This window comes from Lactuca saligna, chromosome 5, assembly GCF_052625555.1.
Source record: "Lactuca saligna cultivar CGN05327 chromosome 5, ASM5262555v1, whole genome shotgun sequence".
In the NCBI taxonomy this organism is placed as follows: Eukaryota; Viridiplantae; Streptophyta; class Magnoliopsida; order Asterales; family Asteraceae; genus Lactuca; species Lactuca saligna.
The window spans coordinates 64,060,562-64,084,183 of record NC_136421.1 but is presented as its reverse complement, the minus strand read 5'-3'; positions in this window follow the sequence as shown (position 1 = coordinate 64,084,183).

The following is a 23,622-nucleotide window of genomic DNA, read 5'->3' as shown; positions in this document are numbered from 1 at the left end:
AGCCCACTTATTTAGCCCATGTATAAATATGTGGGACATGCCCTAATTTCACTAACACACAAAAAGGTTTTCAGCCACCAAGAGAGTTAGAGAGAGTAAAAAGCAAAAGAGGGTATTTCTTAATTCCCGTTTTTGAAGATACACCTTCAGTGTTTGGTAATTTCCCGGAGATCCAACGGTTCGATTCCTTTGATGTTTGCAGAGAAGCTTTCTAGAACATATTCCTTCAGATCCAATGGTTGCATGTCCGAGATCAGCTCTAGAGACTCGGGAATCGTCGCCTCTATTTGCTGCTGGAAATCAAGAAAGTTTTTGGTGATATTCTTCTTTGTCTTTGCTTATTTGATTTCATATGCTTGATGTGATTTAGTTCCAAGTATATGATGATTATTGTATGCCTCTAGTACATCTAGAGAATATTTTTGTATTGCTCAAATATTGGTGATAGTGGACTTGAAGCGACTCTTGTAGTCCCGTGGTTTTACTCTCCTTTCTTGAGAGGTTTCCACGCTAAAATTCCGGTGTCGTTATTGGTTGATTACTTATAGTTTTGGGTTGATTATATTGATCATATAACTTGTATTGGGGCTGTTTTGTTGCAAGTAAAATATCCTATTTGTTTGCATCATAAAAGGTTCATTCAAGACGGGAATAGTTTAGTCAAACGAAGTATTATTGCACATTGTTGTTTACCGTTGTGGCTGCGTTTTTCCCATCAAGTCAATCATGGGTCAAGGTTAACCGATGTGTTTAAATCATGATTTAATGGTAAAATTTCTTTTGCATCTTGCTTGAATATAAAGGTATAACGTTCACATTAGCCTCAATGAGAAATCAATATATATATATATATATATATATATATATATATATATGTATATATATATATATATATATATATATATATATATATATATATATATTAACATTCATTGGGCTTGGTTTTGACCCACATAGGATTTAGTTTGTTGTTCTCGTAAAGAAAGAATCTGAGATAAAACAAAGTAAATGAATTACCTAAGAATCAACAAGCATAAATACAACCTCCATAACTTCCTAGTGTGGTAAGTAGTTTCCATTATTGTAAGAACAACATTCTCATCTGAGTAGAAGGGTGCAAACAAGGAACATTAAATAAAAAAATGAAGAAACTCAAATTCCACTCCCCATTCGTCAAAGTTAGTATTCGGAACTTATCGATTACAAAGATGACAATATCTTTCCTTCATTGGATCCACGACGGAGATTCAACCCAAGGTACCTGAAATGAGAAACACGTAAGAGGGTTATAGTTAAAAATCATACAAAAGAAAGATGAGCATCAAAATAAATTGAAAAATCAATGTAAACTGGCATTTAGAGATAATACTTCGAAAAGAGTTAGTAATGGCGAAGAAAGACGGCGCAGAATGGTTTAATGGCACGTTTGTGGAAACCTAACCATTTTCTTATGATGATGATCATGTTGTCTCACAAACTTACTGAAGAAGTTAATTAATCCCAAAGGGTGAAAATCTATTAGTCTTGGTCTGGTAGTACGTTGTGGCAGAAAGTCGGTTTCCAGCATCAAGAGAGGTAGATAGAAGAATGTCGGTATAATAGTGGCTATAAGGAGGTGGTGTGCCATTTAGCGTTTAGGATCCGAAGAAGGAGCTCGGGTTGTTGGTGGTATATGTTGCATGGTTACGAAATGATGGTAAAAAAGGGTGTAGAAGAAACGTTTCAACCTTAAGAGAAGGGAGAAATAAATAGGAAGAGGAAATGGTAGTGAAGCAAGAAAGGATATTACGGATTTCTTGAGTTGAAATCAAGTGGTTCTGGTAAAGCCAAAGGAGCAAGGAGTGAGGAGCCACATGTCTTCCACTGTGGAAACACACATAAGTGGAGAAGATGGTGCAATTGAGAGATTACGTGTGTTCTAAAGAGCTTTTATAACACTCTTAAAAATCATGATAACTTTAAATTTTCCAAAACCAACCAATTTCACAAATTGTTTACAAACATAGTTTTCAAAACATGTTCAACATCAGAGTCTCCCAAAATTATAGATAAATGTCTTTGCCTTCCCGCGATCATCCGAAGTACCTGAAATAAATACAACATGTATACAAAACCTTCAGTCTGACTGGAACGCCCCACTGGCATACAGTCTATCTGGTATGTTAACAGAACCTTTAGCATGACTAGTACACCTCATTGGGCCTTCAGCCTATCTAGAACATTCTTCGGGCCTTTAGCCTGACTGGTACGCCTCTCGGGCCTACAGTCAATACATGACACCATGGGTCTTTTGGCCTTCAGCTTACACTGGTATGCCTCAAATCAACCACACCTAAACCATGTCGATATATACATAAGAGATAAGCAAACATATAATCAACTAATAGACAATCAGACAGATCTTACATATCACTAAGCATAACATCATCCTATCTATAACGATACAGATCTAACAGGTCACTACCGCACATAAACATGCGATAAACCATGATAATAATCCAATAGGTTGTCCTTGGTGCCTTCAACCCAAAAGTACAGTAAGGAAAACTCAACCCACAAACTGAATAGAAGTTGATGAAGTACCTAACTCCAAAACTCAGCTCTCTAACTAACACCTAATCCCACCAAAGACCAATTCCATCAAAACCCAATTTACCCAAACTACCCTTAATGATCAAACTTGGTTAAAGTCAAAGGGTCAAACATACTAAGTCAACTAAGTCAAACCAGCCGATTCAACTCATCCGAGCTGATCGAGTACGAGTACGCAGGGCGTACTCTGGATGTACGCTGAGCGTACTCCAACCCTTGTAGTTGACCACCATCGGGGTGGTTGACCTCGTATGCAGGCCGTACTCCAAGTACGCGTAGCGTACCCTCACATCCTTCAAAAATCAATAAGTGCTTAATGGCTTAAGCACTTATGTCCATATTTCAGATCCAAGGCTCAAATACATTGTAGAGTCATAAGGTTTACAACTTTATGACTTTACATTCCTATTCAGTGCTTAACTCAAGGTCTTATTCCATTAAGACCTTCTACAAGATGCGTGGAGCAAAACTAACCATTGGGACTTCATTTTTATGATTTAAGACCCCTCCTAGGGTCTGAAAGGACAACTCAAATCGTCAAGAACATGTTATGCTCAATATAAGATATTTGGGACCAAAAGTATCACTAAAACAATCATTTCTAAATCTAGAGGATTAAAAGATCAAGATGCAAGATTTATACCTTTAAAGGGTTGCAAATGAAGAGTAAATCCAAGATCTAAAGTGCTTCACTCTACAAAGATGATATTGGCTTCCTTACTTCTTTTTCAAAGCACACAAACACACATTTTAAGGCTTCAAATGGCTTCACATGGTGGTTCTAGGGTTACGACATGAATGAGAGGGTGGAGGTTGATAAGTTGAAGGGAAATGAGGCCATAAGGGTACTTAAACACTAGCCAAACCCTAAAAGCTATGGTTTCCCATTTAGGAAGTACGCCAAGCATACAATGATGTATGCCCAACATACAACACATACGTATGGCGTAATCCTAAACCATAATTTATCTAAATGCCATTAAGGCCATTTTTGCGTATTATTCTTGAACTTTGGGACCAATTGCAATATAAATAAATTAAAGGCATGAAATTTGAAGTAGCTTTATATCAGGATGTTAAAATTCTCCCCCAATTGATCTAGCGTTCGTCCTCAAAGTTTGCGCGACAAATAACTCAAGATAATGCTCCCGCATCTCTGCCTCCGGCTCCTAAGTCTATTCGGAGCCTCTCTGATGCTGCCAATGTACCTTTACCAAAGGTATCTCCTTGTTACACAGTACATTCTTCTTCCTCTCCAAAATAGGTACCAGCCTCTCAGCATAGTGTAGTTCGTACAAATCGAGTGAATAAAATGAAATCAGAGTATGAATCAATCAAGAAAAAAAGTTGTACATAGAATCTATTTTTCTCAATTAATACTTCTGAAGATACAATATAAAATGAGAGAAAAGTACACTTTGTGACTAAAAAAACTCTGACCCTTATACCTATCCTTATTTATAGAAACACTAGAAGTAAACAAAATGTACATAAGGGCTAATATAATTACACTTCAACATTTAAGCTACCCTTTTGAAATACATATTACAAAAACATCAATACACACTTTGACATAAGACATGAACTAAGACACTTCGACATCTCACAATATATTTTGAACCCTACATTCTCCCCCTTTGTGAGAAATGTTGAATCCTAAGTCATTAGCATCTTCGTTGCTTGATGAAGTACTTTACGGATCTTTATATACCATACAATCGTCTTTCGAACCTCACCTTTTCATCAGCTATGTTTCTTTTACTGTTATTAATACAATCTAGAAGATTGGTGTATTGGGAGTTTTTGTACATTTAAAAATCTTATACTTAAAAATAAAACTTAGTAATCTTCTGATTTTTGTTCTTCCTAACAAAAACAGCTCCAGTGGCTTGACACATATTTCACCATCTTTGAAATCCTTTAAGCTGCCTTGACCTTTAAGCAATGATTGTGGCACAATGACTTATCTTCTCATTGCTAAAGCAAGTTTGACATCAGGGAAGGCTAGATAATCATAGTAATTGACTATGAACAACTTAATACATGCAAACCCAATCAGGAAATCTTCTTGGTTGTCATTTAAAGTTTTGACATGTGACATCCCCATTTTCATGAACAGAAAAGACCAATTTTGTTTATGGTTTATAAAAATCAGAGTACCTCCTTAAATAAAAATGTTGCGGAATTTGTTCCCAGTAAAACATGATAAATATGTTATCATGGCATTTCCGAAGAAAAATATATTTATTCATTTTAAAACATTTGGGATATCATTGTCAATACATAAACATAAGCATAAACAAAACTTACATTCATTATCACTAGTGATCTATATCTCCTTAATCTCTTAGTGTGATGTGACTCCATATCAACACCTGTGATATAAATAAACTGAGTGGGTCAGGTTGGGAAACCTGATGAGTACATAGGGTTTTCAACACATAATAATATAATTATTATGTTTAATCATCAAACAGTTGACCAAATTACCCATCCCCATTATCTTATTTACTCTTAAGGATCTACCCGAATGTGACATCCCCATTTTCACGGCCAAAAAAGACAGATTTTGTTTATGCTTTATAAAAATCAGAGTACTTCTTTTAATAAAAATGTTGTGGAATTTGTTCCCAGTAAAAACACGATAAATACGTTATCAAAATATTTTCGAAGAAACGTATTTTATTCATTTTAAAACGTTTGGGGTGTCATCGTCAATACTGAAACATAAGCATAAACAGAACTTACATTTATTTACACTAGTGATCTACATCTCTTTAATCTCTCAGTGTAATGTGACTTCATATCAACACCTGTGATATAAATAAACTGAGTGGGTCGGGTTGGGAAACCTGGTGAGTACATTGGGTTTTCAACCCACAATAATATAATTATTATGTTTAACAATCAAATAATCAACCCAATTACCCATCCCCATTATCTTCTTTACTCTTAAGGATCTACCCTAAGAATCAACTATTCCTCGTTCATTCATTCCTAAGGATTATCCTAAGGAATCGGCAAGAAATCCATCGTTTCCACGATTTACACAACGGGCACCAAGTCTGCATAGTCGCCAGGGTTTAGGTATCAAGTCAGCATGATCACCAAGGTTTAGGCACCAAGTCTGCATGGTCACCAAGGTTTAGGCACCAAATCTGTATGGTCACCAAGGTTTAGAGTACACCGGGTGAACACATCGTTCACAACACCTACAGGTTGCGAGCCTGCTAGTGTTCCATTGGACTGTCTAGAATAGTCCGTGGTTGTCATCCATACTGTGCTGAATGATGGGGCCATCATTTGGGAAAAAGGCTTCTCACATCGTCCACCTCTCACCCTCACCTCGGGACTATAACACCTCTCAACTCATCTTTCAACTCATATTCCATCTATTATATCTACCCATGTTTACCCCAACATTATCGGAGAGATAAAATACATATACAGTTTAAATCATTTAAAACATCTTTAAAATCGTTCATTCAGCATAGACAACAAGTATTCAGATAATATGCACACAAAGCACATAATTTATATAAAATACTTCATATCTATGTGTAAGCTGAAAGTACCTATGAACTCACTAGAAAGGTGGTGACTCAGCACTCAGATAGCGCTTCAATACTCTCAAAACAATTTTCCTTCGATAAAACCAAGTATCAATTCCACTAGGGTTTAGTCTAACGATAATTGCGATAAATTAATAGTCTAGTTATTATTATTATTATATAAGCATTAAATAACACACAATATAACTCATAATAATAGCCCAAACAATTATTTTAAGGACCTAATAACATTCTTATAATTATTTGAAAGCTATATTAAAAGTTGCATAAGTGTAGCTCACTTACAGGGGATTTTAGAGAAAACTGGGCTTTGCTCAGAGCAGCGTTTCGAAACCGAAAGACCCTTTTTCTCGAGACTCCGGGAGCCTCGGGGCTTCCTTTGGGTGCTAGGGAGGTTCCCTAGGGCTTAGGCGGGTTAGGGTAGCCTAGATAGAGAAAGAAGTTAGAGAGAGGAGTGAGAAAGGTGCAAGAAATGAGGCTGCCTCAGCCCCCTTTTATAGCCTGCGAGGGCTTCGCTACGCTGGGCGTTCAGAAGATCTACGCGGGGCGTAGCTTCGGATAAGGTTGCTAGGTGGTGACCTCCGGGTGGTGCGACGTGGCAAAGTCTCGGACCACACAAGAGCGAGGTACGCTGGGTGTACCTTGTTTCGAACATGGGCGTAATGCGAAGGGGCTACGTGGCCTTATCCGGTGCAAGGTTTGCTTCAGCGATGGATGGCCTTGATGCCGTCACATCATCGATCTTGTTCCAGCTTCGCAATTTTTCCTTCCGACTTCTAAAAATCATAACTCTCGCATACGAGCTCCATTTTTTACGTTCTTTATATCCATGCGAAGGTGGGAACGTACTCTACAACTTTCGTTTAGACTCCGTTGGCTAATTTTGACTTTATTTTAAAAGTTATATTATTAACAGGCTGGGACAAGTTTGGTCCGTTAAAATTCATAACTTCTTCATCCGATGTCCGTTTTTGCCCATCTTTTTCTCGTTACGTTACTCTTAGCGAGATTTTCGATTCTTGTTTAGGTCGTGTTGGCTAAAAACCGCTCGATCTATTATTCTAATTTCGGGTTGTACACTCTAATCCGAAACTTCGAACAATCATAACTTCCTCATACGAAGTCAGATTTGGGCGTTCTTCTTATGGACGCTCTCGGTTTAACATATTCTAAGACTTTCATTTAGATTGCTAAGGATAAATCTCGCTCTATCATAAATTCACTATTTACGCTTCCCGGTATCGTGTCGTTTTTGTCAAAAAACTTTGACGGGCCATAACTCTTCGTTATAACTCGGATTTCGGCGTTCTTTATATGTACGGAAACCTTGTAACATATACTAAAACTTGGTTAAGATTATTTATTCTAAATAATATTTTGTCGAAAAGTCGTTTTCGACACATATTGCCTCTAATTTGACTAGCCCGGATCTACGGCCGTTACACCTAAGAAACAACTATTTCTTGTTCATTAATTCCTAAGGATCATCCTAAGGAATCGACACAAAATCCATTGTTTCCAGGGTTTCCTCAACGGGCACTAAATCCATGGTTACCAAGGTTTGCTCAACAGACGCTAACTCCATAGTCTTCGGAGTTTACTCAACGGGCGCTAACTCCATAGTCTTCGAGGTTTATTTCGTTTACTGACAATATCATTTTCGAGAGTCCATTCGCAATACAGGTCAATGGGTTTTTAGAGTACACTAGTGAACACATCGTTCATAACACCTACATGTTGCGAGCCCGCTAGTGTTCCACTGGACTGTCTAGAATAGTCCATGGTTGTCATCCATACTCTTGTAGATGACGGGGCCATCACTTGGGTCATCGCTTAGTTCATCATTTGGCTCATCGTTTTGGCTCATCGCTTAGGTCATCGCTTCTCACCATATTTTACCACTTATATATCATCACTCATCATTCATCTCATCTCTCATCGCTCATCAGTTATCTCATCGTTAATCTACCCATGTTCTACCTTTCACATTTTGTAGATATAAAATACTTATACGGTTTAAATCATTTAAAACATATATAAAATCGTTCATCCAGCATAAACAACAAGTATTCAAGTAATATGCATACATAGCACGTAGTTTATTAAAATACTTCATATCTATGTGTAAGATGAAAGTAACTATGCACTCACAACACATAATTTATATTAAATACTTTATATCTATGTGTAAGATCAAAGGGACCATGCACTCACCTGATAAGGTGGTGACTCGGTACTCGGACAACACTTCGTTTACTTTAAACAACTCCTTTGACAGAACCTAGTATCACTACCACTATAGATTAGTCTAATATTCGCCGAGACTAATTAATAGTCTAACTATTATTACTATTATATAAGCGTTAAACAATACCCTTCACCCACTGTGTACAGACAGGCGCTAAACATCAAACACCGGAGGGCAGGACCATTTTAGCATATAGCACTTCTAAAACCCAACAATCCAAGCGGCTCTTCAAACCGGATTCCTCGTACCGCGAGTGGTTAAAAAGATATTATAACGACACTTATATAATGCATAATAATATCTCAAATAATTATTATAAGGTCCTGATATTACTATATTTAAATAAAATCTATATTAAAAATTAGGCAGACGTATCTTACCTACGAGGGGTTTAGCTAGAAGTTGTGCTCTGCAGGGGCATAACTTCTGAGCCGAAAGCTCTTCTTCTCGGAGCCGTTGAGCGCTCCAGGGCTTTCTTCTAGCGCTAGGGGAGTTTTTGGGAGGTTTAGAGAGAGTGTAGAGAGAATAAAGAATGGGAAAGGTGTGAAGAAAATGAGAGTGGGAGAGGTTCTATTTATAGAGTGAAATATGGTTGAACTTGGTGCCACATGTCACCATCTAGTGGCAAGACTTGGGAGAATGAAATGGACAAGATAGTGCCACGTCACCCATTTTCGCACAACACACTTCCGACTTCTAAAAATAAGATCAACAACTTTCATTTTGACTCTGTCGGCTAATCTTGACCGATCTTAAATTTAACAGTAGAAGGAGATTATACAGTTAAACTTCTACGTAAAATTGATAACTTCAACACACGGACTCCGTTTTCGTCTGTCTTTTTACCGTTGAGTTCCTATTAATGAGATCTTCAACTCTCATTTAGGTCGCATAGGAAAAAAACCGCTCGAACTAAAATTCGAGTTTCGGGTTGTGCACTACTATGTCAAATCTTAGAAAATTCATAACTTCCTCATACGAAGTCAGATTTGGGCATTATTTTTTTTGTATGTTCTTGGTGTAATGTATTCTATGGCCTTCGTTTGGATTACTAAGGCTAAAAATTATTATATCATAAATTCACTATTTATGTCTCCCAGTGTCGTGTCGGTTTTGCCGTAAAACTTCGACGAGCCATAACTTCTTCATTATAACTCGGATTTTAGTGTTCTTTATATATACAGAACCCTTATAAAATATACTAAAACTTGGTTAAGATTAATCTTTCTAAATAATCTTCCATCAAAAACTCATTTTTGATGCTCATTGTCTGTAAATTGACTAGCCCGGATCTGCGGGCTTTACAGGATACATCAACACTGCTCAAGATTTTCGTAACATTGATAAGATCATTGAGATTCATCAAAGGAAAATTTGCAACTGTAAAGTCACAAGCCACCTTGTTAGCATGAACTATATAAAAACGAAAGTTCTGCAATAATCCTTCGAATAATGTGTACTTGGAGATGGTCAGTAGTTTCACAATTTTCACCCATTCTAGATTTCATTTTCTTTCTTCCGAAGTACAATATGAAATCTTAACTTCAGCTTCTTGTACTCCTCCTCATCTTCAAACTTCTCTACCAGTTGATACATAGAAGAAATAAACATCATATGATTGATATGGAAATCCAAGTGATTGAAATCTGAAGACTCTATATCATAGTTCTTCTTCGGTAACTTCTCAAAATCATACATCTTACCAAGAGAAACAATATGTTTAATTGTTTCGTAACAATATTGTTTGGTTGGATCTCATTTTCCATGACCAAGAGGATCACCCTGTCTTCGCCTCAAGATGTTTTTGATTTATCTTTGTCTTTCCATCTCCTTCTCAACATTCTTCTTTTTCTCTTCTTCTGACAAATCCTTCAAAATTTCCTTCCCTCTATCACTTTTGGCTTGATTCAAAGGTGGTGGTTTAGAACTCGAACCCCAGGCCGTTGAATCAATTACTATGATTCTCGTTAATGGCTTCGAAGTTACTATGGTTGATGTTGTTGATATAGACTTAGGAAGTGAAGTTGGAATTTGTCTACTTATTACCTTCCCAACCATCTTACCTTGATCAGGATCTTTCGATGACCCAACAACCTTTTCTCCCCCCCCCCCTTTATACCCTTGTTATAACAGGAGGGGCGTCAGTTAGCATCAAATGCACAAGCTTCAGAAGAGGAGCCAATTCAACTTTCAAATTCAACTCCAGAGAGGAAAATATCTTTGAAAGAGGCTCTTGAGAAACTGGAGATGGAGAAATAAAATTAAGCTTTGAAAGGGATTCCTTCAAACTCCCCAGAAACTCTTCCAGTTTAACAAACACTTTGGAATCAGACTCTGACTTTGAATCAACTTTGGTGGTAAGAGATTTATAAAACTCCACAACTTTTGTAACATCATCAACACTTACATCAACCTTAGAATAAAGGGTTAAGTAATTCTAATCAAGTATACCAATCTCCTAGGACATTTTGGTTTTTATGGCCTTGACATGGAGAGTAACAGCCTTATCTATTTTATGAACTTCTTCAATAAACAAAATATGTCTGTCTTTTCAACTACCCTCATATCGTTAACCTCAGATTGAAAATTGTCAGCCTAACGCTTCAAAAGTGCTTCATGTTTTGATTCAATCTGCTCCATGACCATTTTCATCTGATGTTCTTGGGCTTTAAGTAGAATATTAAATTCGATTCCAGTAAGAGTGTTTCGACTCCCAGTGTCTGCCTAGATGTGAATTAAGGAAATCAACTTTCGATTCAAAATCTGCTCCATGACTACTTTGGAATCAGACTCTGACTTTGAATCAACCTTGGTGGTAAGAGAATTATAAAGCTCCACAACTTTTGTAACATCATCAAAAATTACATCAACCTTAGAATAAAGGGTTAAGTAATTCTAATCAAGTATACGAATCTCCTAGGTGTTAGTTCCCATATATATATCCAATTCAGTAATCAATGAAGTAAATAGCAATCAAAATGGAGTCTAGAAGAAGTAGAAGAGAGATAACATCAAGCATGCACACACACACACACACACACACACACACACACACATATATATATATATATATCATAAATGTCAAGTACACCTTGAGAAGTACACACACTGCACTGTTCAGCAACAAGTACCATCTGACACAAGATAGCCCACTATAAATAGTACCCTCACCAGCAAAGGAGTGTGCAGCCATACACGCATGTACGGCCGCACACACATGTATAGCTGCACACATGAGTGAGGCTGCACACATACATCAAGTCTATAACACCACACTACATTACATACACTGCCACCCTAATTAATAAGATCTATACAAAATTAATGCCTAACTCAAACCACAAGATTATAGACTTTCAACCTCCCCCCTTGGTTTGAGGCTAGCATAGACTTGATCTTCATTTAGTTGGCTTCTCAAATAGTCTCAGATCTGATCTTCCCATGGAGCCCATCCACATTCTTCCGTTAACGATTGTGGCGACCATTGCAGTAAACTCTTTAGCAGCCGCCTTCATAACCTGTTTTCTACATATAATCTGGTGACGATAAAGAGTGCGGATATCCCTTTCCCTGAATCGAAGAAGATCTTTTGCACTTATCAACCTCAAGACTTGTTCTCAATCATTGAATTTATAGCAGCAGTGGCAGTTTCATCGTCGTAAGCCCAAAATTCCATTTTATCAAGCATTCCCTCATGGAAGTGTTGAGGGATAGGAATTTCATTCTGCTATTTAGTCGCAGGCCAAAGTATGATCTTCATAGGCTTTCCTGATTCTGGATCTAGAATTTCTTGGTATTTTCAGTACAAGGCTCTTGTAGTCCTCATCATTGGAAATTTTTCCCTGACCTGTTTGTCAAGAAATCTTTTGAAGTGAGAGGCACTGGGATCTTCCAAGGGATTATGGAATGGGGCTCTCAATAGTTCAGCAAGATCCAATTTGGTCCATGAGTTAAAATCATGGGTGCTCTTGTAATACTCAGGATTTCCTGAGTTCCTTTTCACAACCCACAAATTTGTTTCAGGATCAAAGGCCCACATTCGAATTCTCGATCTATCTCCATACTCATCACCAAATTTTCTTTTCTTGAGATCTGTAACTGTTAGCACAGGGTCTTTGGCTTTGCGATTCTCATTTGAATTCTTCATGAAGAGTAACCCTTAGCTTTTGTTAGCCGTTACAGTTCTCTTTCCCTGTTTGATTGTGATTCGGGCTCTACTTCCTTGTAGGTCCTGTTCAAATCTATTGACAATTGTGGTTGTTCTAGGAGCAGGTGGATCGATTGGAAAGTCGTTAGAGACAGACTGTGTGGGGGCTATGGGAGGATCATCGATTCCGTGTGGCTACTGAAATAGGGCTTTGACTTTATCTCCAAATGCATCATACAAAACGTTCTTTAGATTGAAGTAAATAGTTGTCACTAAACCAAGACTCGTTTGTAGATCTTTAATCTGCTTTGACCTCTCCTCATCCTTTGCTCTGAGCACTTCAATGTGAGAAGTTACTTGATCCATCTAAATGGTCTTCTCAATGAGTTCTTACCAGAGAACTCCAATTTTTTCTCGAAGTTCAGACACAGAAGATCTGCCATCACCTGTGTGCTCTTCTCTGAATGATATTCCTTTGCCACGAGAAGAGGTTTGAATGTGTTGAGCCAGGTGCTTTGCCAGTTTAATTGAAGCTTCATCCATTGAAGGTCTGGTAGGAGAATATTCGGGGATAGAGGATGAGCCGCCAGTCTCGAACATAGTGTTAGGGCCTTCATAAGTTTGTGTTGGTGGAGTGTAAGCAGTAGTAGTAGTGACAGTTGAGAAGACTTGAGGTGCACTGCTCACAATGGGTACCTTCGGACTCGCAATTAATTGACTTGATTCCATAGAGGATTGGGAGGTTTGAGGCTGAGTTGATTCAGGAACAGGCGGAGCAGATGTTGAGATAGTTGACATAGAGGGAGGAATCTCTGAGTTCACATATCCTTGACATGAAGCAACCTCCATGGGCTTGGTTGTGGAGAGAAAAATTTTGAGAACAATTCCTTCTTCCCCAGTCTTGGTTGTTGAAGAAACAACTTCATTGAATTTATTAACGCAACTGCTGGCAAATCTTGGAAGAGGAACAAATTCTTCATCATCAAGATCAAGCTCAATATTGGTAGGGATATCATCATTGATCCCTGTGAAGTCAATTGCTTTCAAAAATTCTATATCTCCATAGAGATCTTCATCATCTTCCTCGTGAACAGATTATGTTTCATCTTCCTTATGATGATCATGTTCCTCAGCCACTGTGGCTGCAGGAGAATCATGAACCTCCTAAATTTATGGTTCAGAGGATGAAAGTACAATGTCTTCAAATTCCATAGGGATGGATTGATCTTCTGATTCTGACCGATCACTTTCTTCAAAAATTCCGAATTTTATCAAGGGAAACAATCCTTCAAAAATAAATTTTCCACCTCTTTTTTGTTTCATTAGCCCGAATGCACTTGGACCAATGGGTTTAAGATCCAAAGTCTCGTTTCCCCTCTACAGCTCGGAATGCATAACATTGAAGATGATCTGCAGAAATCTTGGGTACATCAAAAACTTATCTCTCTTGTTCCCCTCAAGATTTAGAACTAGCTCATGCATTATAAACATTAAGAAGTTGAACTCAATTACTGCAGCCAAGGCTGTGATGGCTCCTGTGTTGGCCAAAGAGATTTCATTTGCACCATATTTCCTGCCGGAAATATAGCTCACAAACACATGAGCTACATATTTCCAGCAAGGAGGGAGCAATTTCTTGATGGTAGGGGGAAAAGTTCCCTCATACCCCATATGGTCTAAAACATCCTGGGTTTGATGAATATTAATTTCCATGGAAAATTATGATCTGTCATCAATTTGGAGTGATTCCCAAAATGATATTCTCTCACACTTGAACTTTCTTTCCTTCAATTGTAGCTTCAATGAATTTTTCATCCTTGTTATCCTTCTTCACAACTGCATTTCTCCCGAAGTCTTTGATCAGATTCGGGTAAATTACAGGGCAGGTTGTTAATGCATGGACCGGACAACACTTCTTAAGACCATCAACAATGAACTTTAAGTCATTATGAGCCGCAGGAGGATCTTCAAGAAAAATGGCTGAGTTGTGAACTTTAGCAAATTCCAGATCTCCCATTTTAATATGAAACGAAACACAATCAATCATTAGGGCAAAAATAATTTTAATCATACGTATTTCAACTGCTCATGATTGATCCAAAAATTGTGCAACCGCACATGAAAATGCACACAGCCGCACACGTATATGTGTGCGACGTATATGTGTGCAGGCACACATAGATAAGTGTAGTCGTATACGGTTCAGCCGCACACGCCGTGTGCGGCCGCACTCGCAGTGTGCGGTCGCACTTACAATTGAATCACTTTTTCTTTCGATTAAACACCAAATGATGATCGAGTTTGGATGAACAAAGTGTTATGGGAGTCGCATTCATAAGAATTATCAGTGAGTAGCTTCGATTTCAAGAAATTTGATGAAATTTTAAAATTTTAGAGAGAGAGAGAGAATTTGTCGTGTGCGGTTGAGAGAAGATAAAATGACAATAGTGTCGGAGAACATAACACTGCACACACTTTATATATACTCAAAAGTAATTTTCATTTTCTCCCCCTCAACCTTTTAATATTTAAAAACAAGGCCCGAACTCAAGTTTTTCAAAAAAAACAAGCCATTTTGAGGATTTTCAAAAATAAATTTAAAATTTATTATTCCTTAAAGATTTTTTAAAAAATAAAACTAAAATTAAAATAACGACAAAAAGTTAAAAATTAAAAATTTAAAAATAAAAAATAAAATAAATAAAAATAAAATAAAAAGAAAATACTAATAACGACAAAAATTAAATTTAGTTTAATCCTCTAAATTGTTTATCCTTTTGAGATGTGGGATCAAAGTTGTTAGACAATCGTTGTTCATTTATCAGTTCGTTCTCTTTCATGAATAGACCTGGTCAATCGACGGTATTGTGGTCCACTTACACACGAAAAATTGTGATAAATTTTGGATATGCTATAAGTGACAAGACAAGTTGATCCTATGTTCCTAAATAAAACTTCTTAAGGACCATTCATCCGACGACGACCAAGGATATTGTTGTCCACCTAAGTTGAGCAATGAGATCTACAAACAATCTAGAATTGTTCAATTTTAGATGTACTAGAACATGTTTCCCGCTTCCTGATATACCCCAATAATCAAGAACTTCCGAGATCCTGCTTACTTTAGGTGAGTAGACTATTCTTCATAGATAGGATAAATTTAGATTATTATTAATTATAGTTTTTAGAGGGATTGAGAAGTAGAAGGTTGCATATGTTGTGTACCAGGTCAGATTGTTAATCACACGAAGGAGACAACATATGGCTAACAGATTGGAAGAATTTCATAGATATAATATGCGGAGAAATAGATTTGCATATGTTGCAGTCCAGATCGGATCTCTTTCAATCACGTAAAGGAGGCAACATATGACTAACAGTAAGAAAGAAAGAAAATAATTTTCTAATCGCTACGTTAATACCGGAATTAAGGACAAAATCCGTACATCGACGAAAAGTTAAACCACAGTTCTAGATATAGGTTTTCTTAATGTGACCGGTGGATTCTCATGTATATCTCCCTGCCCAACCTATCCGAGCATCGTATTGTCAGGCTAAACAAAACTATCTAGGTCAAGATTTATCAAGTCTCTAGATTCCTTAAGTTCATCTGCTCCTAGTCAAGTCCGTTAAATTCTTCGTGCCTACCAGCGCATCGAACACAGAGCCTAGACAATTGGTACTTTACACAGACTCAGATTGCCCATTATCACTCGTTAATATCACTTCCCATATCACCTCTAATTTTTTTTGTTTTTCTAATTTTCTAATGTTTTTGGTTTTTCTAATTTTCTGATGTTTTTGGATTTTCTAATTTTCTGATGTTTTTGGATTTTTGATTTTTCTCCCCCTAAATTTGTGTATGGAAGAAAAAAGAAAAAAAATGCACAAATTTAACCTAAACTAGACAAAAAAAAATTAATCCTCAAAACGAATCATTTTCAGAAAATTAACCAGCACATCGAATCGAGCTTTGTTAAACGGATTGGTGAATAGGTCCGCTACATTATTACTAGAGCGGACCTGTTCTAGCCGAATGAGCGAGCACTCATAACATTCTCTAATTTTATGAATTTTGATGTCGATGTGCTTGGTTTTTGAGTGATGGATCGGATTTTTGGCAATTTGAATCGCAGCCTCATTATCCCAGAAAATAGGGGGTTCTTGAAAATTCAAACCGTAGTCCAACAACTGATGTTGGATCCAGATGACTTGAGAACAACATGTAGATGCAACGACATACTCCGCTTCTGTAGTTGAGGTGGAAATGGTATGCTGTTTCTTGCACTGCCATGAGACCAATCTATCTCCCAGAAATTGGCATCCTCCTGAAGTAGATTTTCTATCAAGCTCACACCCGCCATAGTTGCTGTCTACAAAAGCATAATGGTCAAATTCTGGATTTTTCGGATACCATATGCCCAGTTTTGGGCAACCTTTGAGGTACCGAGAAGTTCGTTTAACAACAAGTAAATGAGAAAGTTTAGGATTAGCCTGGTAGCGAGCACATTGGCAGACCGCAACCATTATCTCTGGGCGACTAGCAGTCAGATACATGAGTGAACCGATCATTGATCGATAGTGTGTCTGATCTACGGATTCACCTTCAAGATCAGGTGCCAGAAGAGGTCTCTCTGCCATGGGCTTCAGGTCCAACAATCTTCAACCACTAATCTCGCCTTGTTGTGAACAATTACACCTGAGTCGTCTTGCTTGTTTCGAAAGACCCATCTGGTGTCGAGAGATTTCTTTCCTTTTGGCAGCTCCACCAACTTCCAAACCCCGAGCTTCTCAAATTGATTAAGTTCATCATGCATGGCGTTAACCCAGCTGGGCTCATTCAGAGCCATTTTGATAGATTTGGGCTCTATCAGAGAGATGAAGTAAGAGTAGAGACATGTATTAACATCTCCACTCCGACTTCTCGTTTGAACACCGTCATCCAGCTGGCCAATGACATTCTCAATTGGATGGTCGCGCTAAATGCATGCAGGGATCTCATAGCTGATATCATTGAGAAAGACTGGAAGATTATGGATGTTAACCGCTCCATCATTTTTTGTATGATTCACAGTAGATGAATAGGGTTCGTTTGGAGGATCTACTACAAAATCTTCAGCAATGCTTTCGGGAAAAAGAAGTTCCATTAGATTTGAAGTTACAACGGAATTCTCTTGGTTCATGAACTCTCTTTCCATCGGAGATAGAGGAGTAGCAGCAGCATCAGGAGAAGGTCGTTGAGGAGAAGACTCAGAAGAATCAGTGTGAACAGAGGGCACCATTGGAGGATCAGGAGACACCAGTGGTGGTCGGTAGACAACTTCATCTTCTTCATCTTCAATAATGATCATTGAATTTGACGTAGATATTGCTTGATTATCTGAGGACACATTGAATGATTTGAAAAGAGATGTGTAGTCAAATAGCCAATCGGGACCCACTCTAGCATCTGTCTCATTTTCTTCAAGCCAACGAACATCAAAAGACTCTACAATTTGTTTTGTCTTCTTGTTATAAATGTTGTAGGCAGTTCGAGCAACATATCCAAAAAAGTAACAATCATCAGCTTTTGCGTTGAACTTTGGGTTGGATTCCAAGTGGAGAAGGGTGCAAGGGCAGCCAAATACTCGGAAATGGATGACAGATGGCTTGTGTCCGTATAGAATTTCGTACGGTGTCTTCATTCTGGCTTTGTTGATCAGCATGCGATTCTGAACGTAACACACCGTGTTAATCGCCTCCGCCCAAAAGAACACAGGAAGTTTGGAGTCACAGAGCATCGTCCTTACGGCATCTTTAAGAGTTTGATTCCTCCGTTCCACAACCCCTTTCTCAACGTAAAAATGGTCAAGAATAGTGTTCTTGAACTCTGTTCCATTATCAATACGCATCACTTTCACTCGATTGTTGGTCTGATTTTCGATCATCACAATGAATCTTTTGATGAGGTCAGCGATCCCAGCTTTGTTGGACAGAAAGAAAACCCAAGAGAATCGAGAGTAATCGTCTATCACAACGAGGGAGTATGAGTTTCGATTGATGCTGAGAACGTTAACCGGACAAAATAAACCCATATGTAACAACTCGAGCACTTTCCTAATGCAGTTAATCTGCTTTGGAAAGTGTGGTTTCCGATGATGCTTTCCTTGAGCGCAGGAAACACATTTTTTCAAATGTAATGAAATCTCTGACAAGTAATCCTCGGACCAGTTCATTTTTTGCAAGCCGATTCAGGTTCTTTGCATTAGCGTGACTGAGACGACGATGCCACAACATCGCATTTTGTTCAGAAGCTTTGGAGAAGAGGCAAGCGACTTCGTCAGGGATATTATTGTTCATGTCTATAATGTAGGCATTCCCATCTTGCTTAGATTTTACAAGAATCCAATCTTCCGGAATGACAACACCTAGCTTTAAGATCAGACATTCTTTATCTGTGAAATGAGTGGAGTAACCCTTGTCGTAGATCTGGGACATGCTCAACAAGCTGTCTTTTAATTCAGGAGCAAAGTTAACATTCTCAAAATTCAGCACTCCATTTGAAACAGTTCCTTTTTGAATTATTTTTCTGCCCTCTCTGCTCGCAAAAGAAACATATCCTCCATTAAAAGTTTGAATATCGTGCAGTTAGGATATGTCTCCAGTCATGTGCTAGGAGAAACCGTTGTCGACATACTAGGGTCTGATGACATTCCTCCGCAACTGTCCCTGCACGATGAGTGGAATCATTTAGATTTAGGGACCCAGGTCATTACAATCCTGGGTTGACCCTTTCCTTTTGCAGATTTTTCGTTTGATTCTTTCTTTTCATTTGATTTAGACGTAAATGGTGACTGACCTGAAGTCAATTTTGGTATCCACTAAAAGTTAGGTTTTGAAAATTTGTTAGTTTGCTTCGAGCCGGTGGATTTTCTACTCGAAGAGTTTGAAGATCCGGTCCTACTTTTTGACTAAATCGACTTAAGCTTAGCCTGATTTGATTTTGGCAAACTATTGTTGAATTTACGAAAAACCTATTTATTCTTTTGAGAGCATGCCAGTTTCTTTTTTGGATTTGTGTTCAAGTCAGCATTTCGAGAACGAGTTCTAGGGTTTTTTCTAGTTAAAGATCGTCCCCCAAATTCGTTCTCTCCTCTTTTTGTTGTATGGGATATAAACATCTGATTCATACAGTTTCTTGAAATGTGTCCAGCAGTGCCACAGTTAAAAAAGATTTATTTATTATCAATGGTTTTGGCACTACTATCGATAGATTTATTCTTCCCTTTTTCATTTTTAACGCTTCCACACTTGCAAGGACCATCACAGGATTTTGAAGCAGATGTGGAAGGTGTAGAGACATTCAAATCAGATTTAGCAGTTTTATCAGAAACAACACCATCATTAATAGAATTATCAGACTGAAATAATACACCACCAGACACAAAAACATTAGTGTTTGATTTTTACACAGACTCATCACAAAAATTAACACCAAACTTAGACACAGGATTATTTGACTCAAACTTTTCAGCTTCATGCTCCCCTTGAACTACTGACATATCTGCACTTAAGGTAGAAATGTTAGTATGCAAATTCTTATTATCTGACTATATTGCCTGCTCAGAAGCTGACTTTCCATATACCATTTGAGGTTTTGTGTCAATTTCTTCTTGATAAAGGGAGTAGCAGTGTAGTTGTGATTGAAGGGAGGAGGAACACTCTCAAATCCTAGTCCAACGTTTATTTGATTACCATGAGTGATATCTCTCCAATGCATTTGTCCTTCGATCATTTTTGCAATTGTTTTACATGACCCATCGTATTTTTTTAAATTAAATTCAACATTCTCAAAACGTTTTTTTAATGTGTCAAGTTCCGCGGTTACAACACCAAATTTTATTTTGAGATGATCATAGTTCATTTGTTGTTGTAATCCTCTTGCAATTTCTTGAAGTCCTTTGTTTTATTTTCTAATTGAGTCTTTAAGGGCTTTTGATTTTTCCTAAGTGTGTATCCCTCGTATTTCAGGTCCTCGTTCTCTCTTTTGATTATCTCAATTTGATCTCTAAAAAATTTAACAGTTTTAATACAAGACTGAGAACAACCAAATTCACTAACCTAAGGTTTGACTAGTTCTGGAGTGGTTTGCACCATGAATGCAAACTGAAGATTCATCATTTCTTGTTCTGGATCTACCTCTGTTTCTTCTTCATCTTCATCCTTGATTTGAACAAGATGTGCCTTTTCAGGTCCTAAAATGTTTAGGGCCTAAATTTGATCTTCCCAGCTAAAAGATTGGGCCACCATTGCCAATTTAGCAGATTGATTGTTTGAAGATAATCCTTTGTTGTTGTTGTGGACATACGTCACTAGTACCATGGTTTGTTTAGAGTTCTCTCGTCTATCTGGTTTTGTACATTCCCTTGCAAAGTGTCCAGGTTCATGACAATTGTAACAACGCAACTTTCCTTTATTGAATCCCATTTTCTTGCTAGAATTTACACCCCAGTTGTTCTTTCCCGTTTTTTTAGAAAATTGTTTAGCTCTAAAAACCGCCATGGCCATTTGCCAAATAATGTCCATCTCTTCCACATCCTCAGGATGGATTTGGTCGAGGTCAGCGAATGAGATTTGTGGAGAGAGCTCTCCGGCCACAAAGGCATTGTAGCAGTTCACGAATCAGGTAGTGAGATCCAGATTTTTTTCCTTTTCATTTGCAGATAAACCTTGAGAACCAATTCCATGATTTTGAACTGAAACAACTATGGAAGAACCAATACTAGAACCATTTTGAGGTATGTTTTGAGATTGAGGGACTTGAGTTTGTTGCATTTGAGGTATGTTGTATGGTATGGTTTGATGGGCTACATAAGGTTGAACTTGAGGAACATGAACTTGAGAATTTTGATGAGTGGTAGAGCTTGAGAAAGCAGTGTTGTTGTTTTGAATTCCAAGATTAGCTATAGAGTACAAGTTGACATGGTTGATCTCTCTTTGTTTATCATCAAGATCACAAGCTTTGATGATTGCCATTGTTTCGGCTAAGCTCAATCGGTTCAGGTCTTTAGTCTTTTTAATCACTAAGACATTCATGTCCCAATATTTTGGAAGAGAATTTTGCAGCTTTTTGTTGATCTCAGACCTTTTAACCATCACACCAGCAGAGCTCATTTCAGTGGTTAGTTTGATAAACCTTTGCAATTGATTTTCCAGTGTTTCTCCCAAGACGTAGTTGAACATGTTGAATTTTGTCGGATAATGTCTTATCGACTTTGCTTCATGTCTTCATTTCCTTCGTAGACTTCTATGAGTGCTTCCCACAATGCCTTTGTTGATGTGTATTCACGAAATCCTTGAGCAATCTCTGGAAACAATGCCATGGTGAGTGTAGCGAGTGCCTTTTCTTGTTCCTCGACTCTTTCAAAGTCATCATCAGTGTAGTTTTCAACCTGTTTGTCAATTACAGTGCCATCTTCTAGAGTTGTTGTAATCCAAATCAGACCTCATAAAATACTCCTCCAAATTTTGAAATCTTTCATCTTGATATATGTATCAACCCAAAGTTGTTCATCGCCAAAACCCGTTCTACCCGAAAAATTCGCCATTATCAAATTCGTTCCGTTTTCATTTTGGGTTAAATTATTTAATATTATATGTTTATTATAATTTAATGAGTGTCTAAACCACTCAAGAACTCATGTAATTAGCCCAAAATATTTATTTCATAAGTTTTAGAAACGTCCCCGCCGGGGGACGGAAACTTAATCGGGTGCGACCAAAAGCCGCGTTTAACGTCAGTATCGGGTAGAATTCCACCGTGTCCATGTTTTAGGACCTGTATAAACATGTTTAAACACCCATTTGAAGCTTTTTCCTTCTCTCTCTACTCTCTCTCTAACCTCTCTCCTAAATCCAAGTTTAAGGGTCCACAACTCAAATTTAAGGCCTCAAATCTCTAAGGTACTTTCCCTAGCTTGTATTGTAACCTTCTTAGCCTTCAAATTCCAGTTCAAAGCATGGATTAAGACCACATTCATGAGTTTACGGCCATGGAGCATTCATGGGCCGTAAACTCATATAACATGGGTTTTTAAGCCCTAAAACCCCTCCTAAGAAATTTTGGACTTTAGATATGGCTTAATGACTTCTTGGAAAGGACTTATAAAATTTAAATCATTGATTTTGAGTCATTTGAAGGAGTTTACGGCCAAGGCATAATCTTGGGCCGTAAACTCATGTAAATGGGGTTTTCATGCCCTTAAACCCTTCTAAATCACAAACAAGGCTTAGATATGACTTGTAGAATAATGGTTTGAGCATTTGGACACTTTAAACATGATTTTTGGGGGAAAAACAAGAGTTTACGACCAAGGAATGTGCTTGGGCCGTAAACTCCTCTAAATGGGGGATTTAGTGCCTTAAAACATGTCCAAATGCCTTGAAACTCAACCAATGGCCTTGTGGTAAATCCTAGAATCATCTAAAAATGGTATGGAGACCTTAAACACATCAAACACATTACATATAGGAGTTTACGGCTTCAGCACATAGCCTTTGGCCGTAAACTCATAAAGACATGCCAAAATGTCCTTAAATCAACCCTAAAGCCTTGGAATGAATTTTAGAAGTCCTTACAAAAAAGTTTTTGGCATTAAAACACATGAAATCACTCTCTAAGAGAGTTTACGACCATGAGAGGGCTCTCATTGGCCGTAAACTCCAAAAACCTCTCCAAAACTTCATACAAATGCATGTAAGGTCTTGAAACAATTTTAGCAATCACATGTGATTTATTTTAGCACCATTTAACACCATTTTCATGAGTATTAAGGAGTTTATGGCCAGGAGCCTATGCTAGGCCGTAAACTCCCATAAATGTGTCATTTTGATGTTAAAAATCCATTCCAAGACTTTGAACCAAACCTAGAAAAATTCCCCTAAGTGTTTGAAGTCATTTTTGCACATAACTGACCCCACCATGAGTTTACGGCCGTAAACTCATGGGGAATGGGTCTTTTGGCCGTAAACTCCCTAAGGAGTGTTCCTTTGATGTCCCAATTCAATATCCTAACTATATGTGT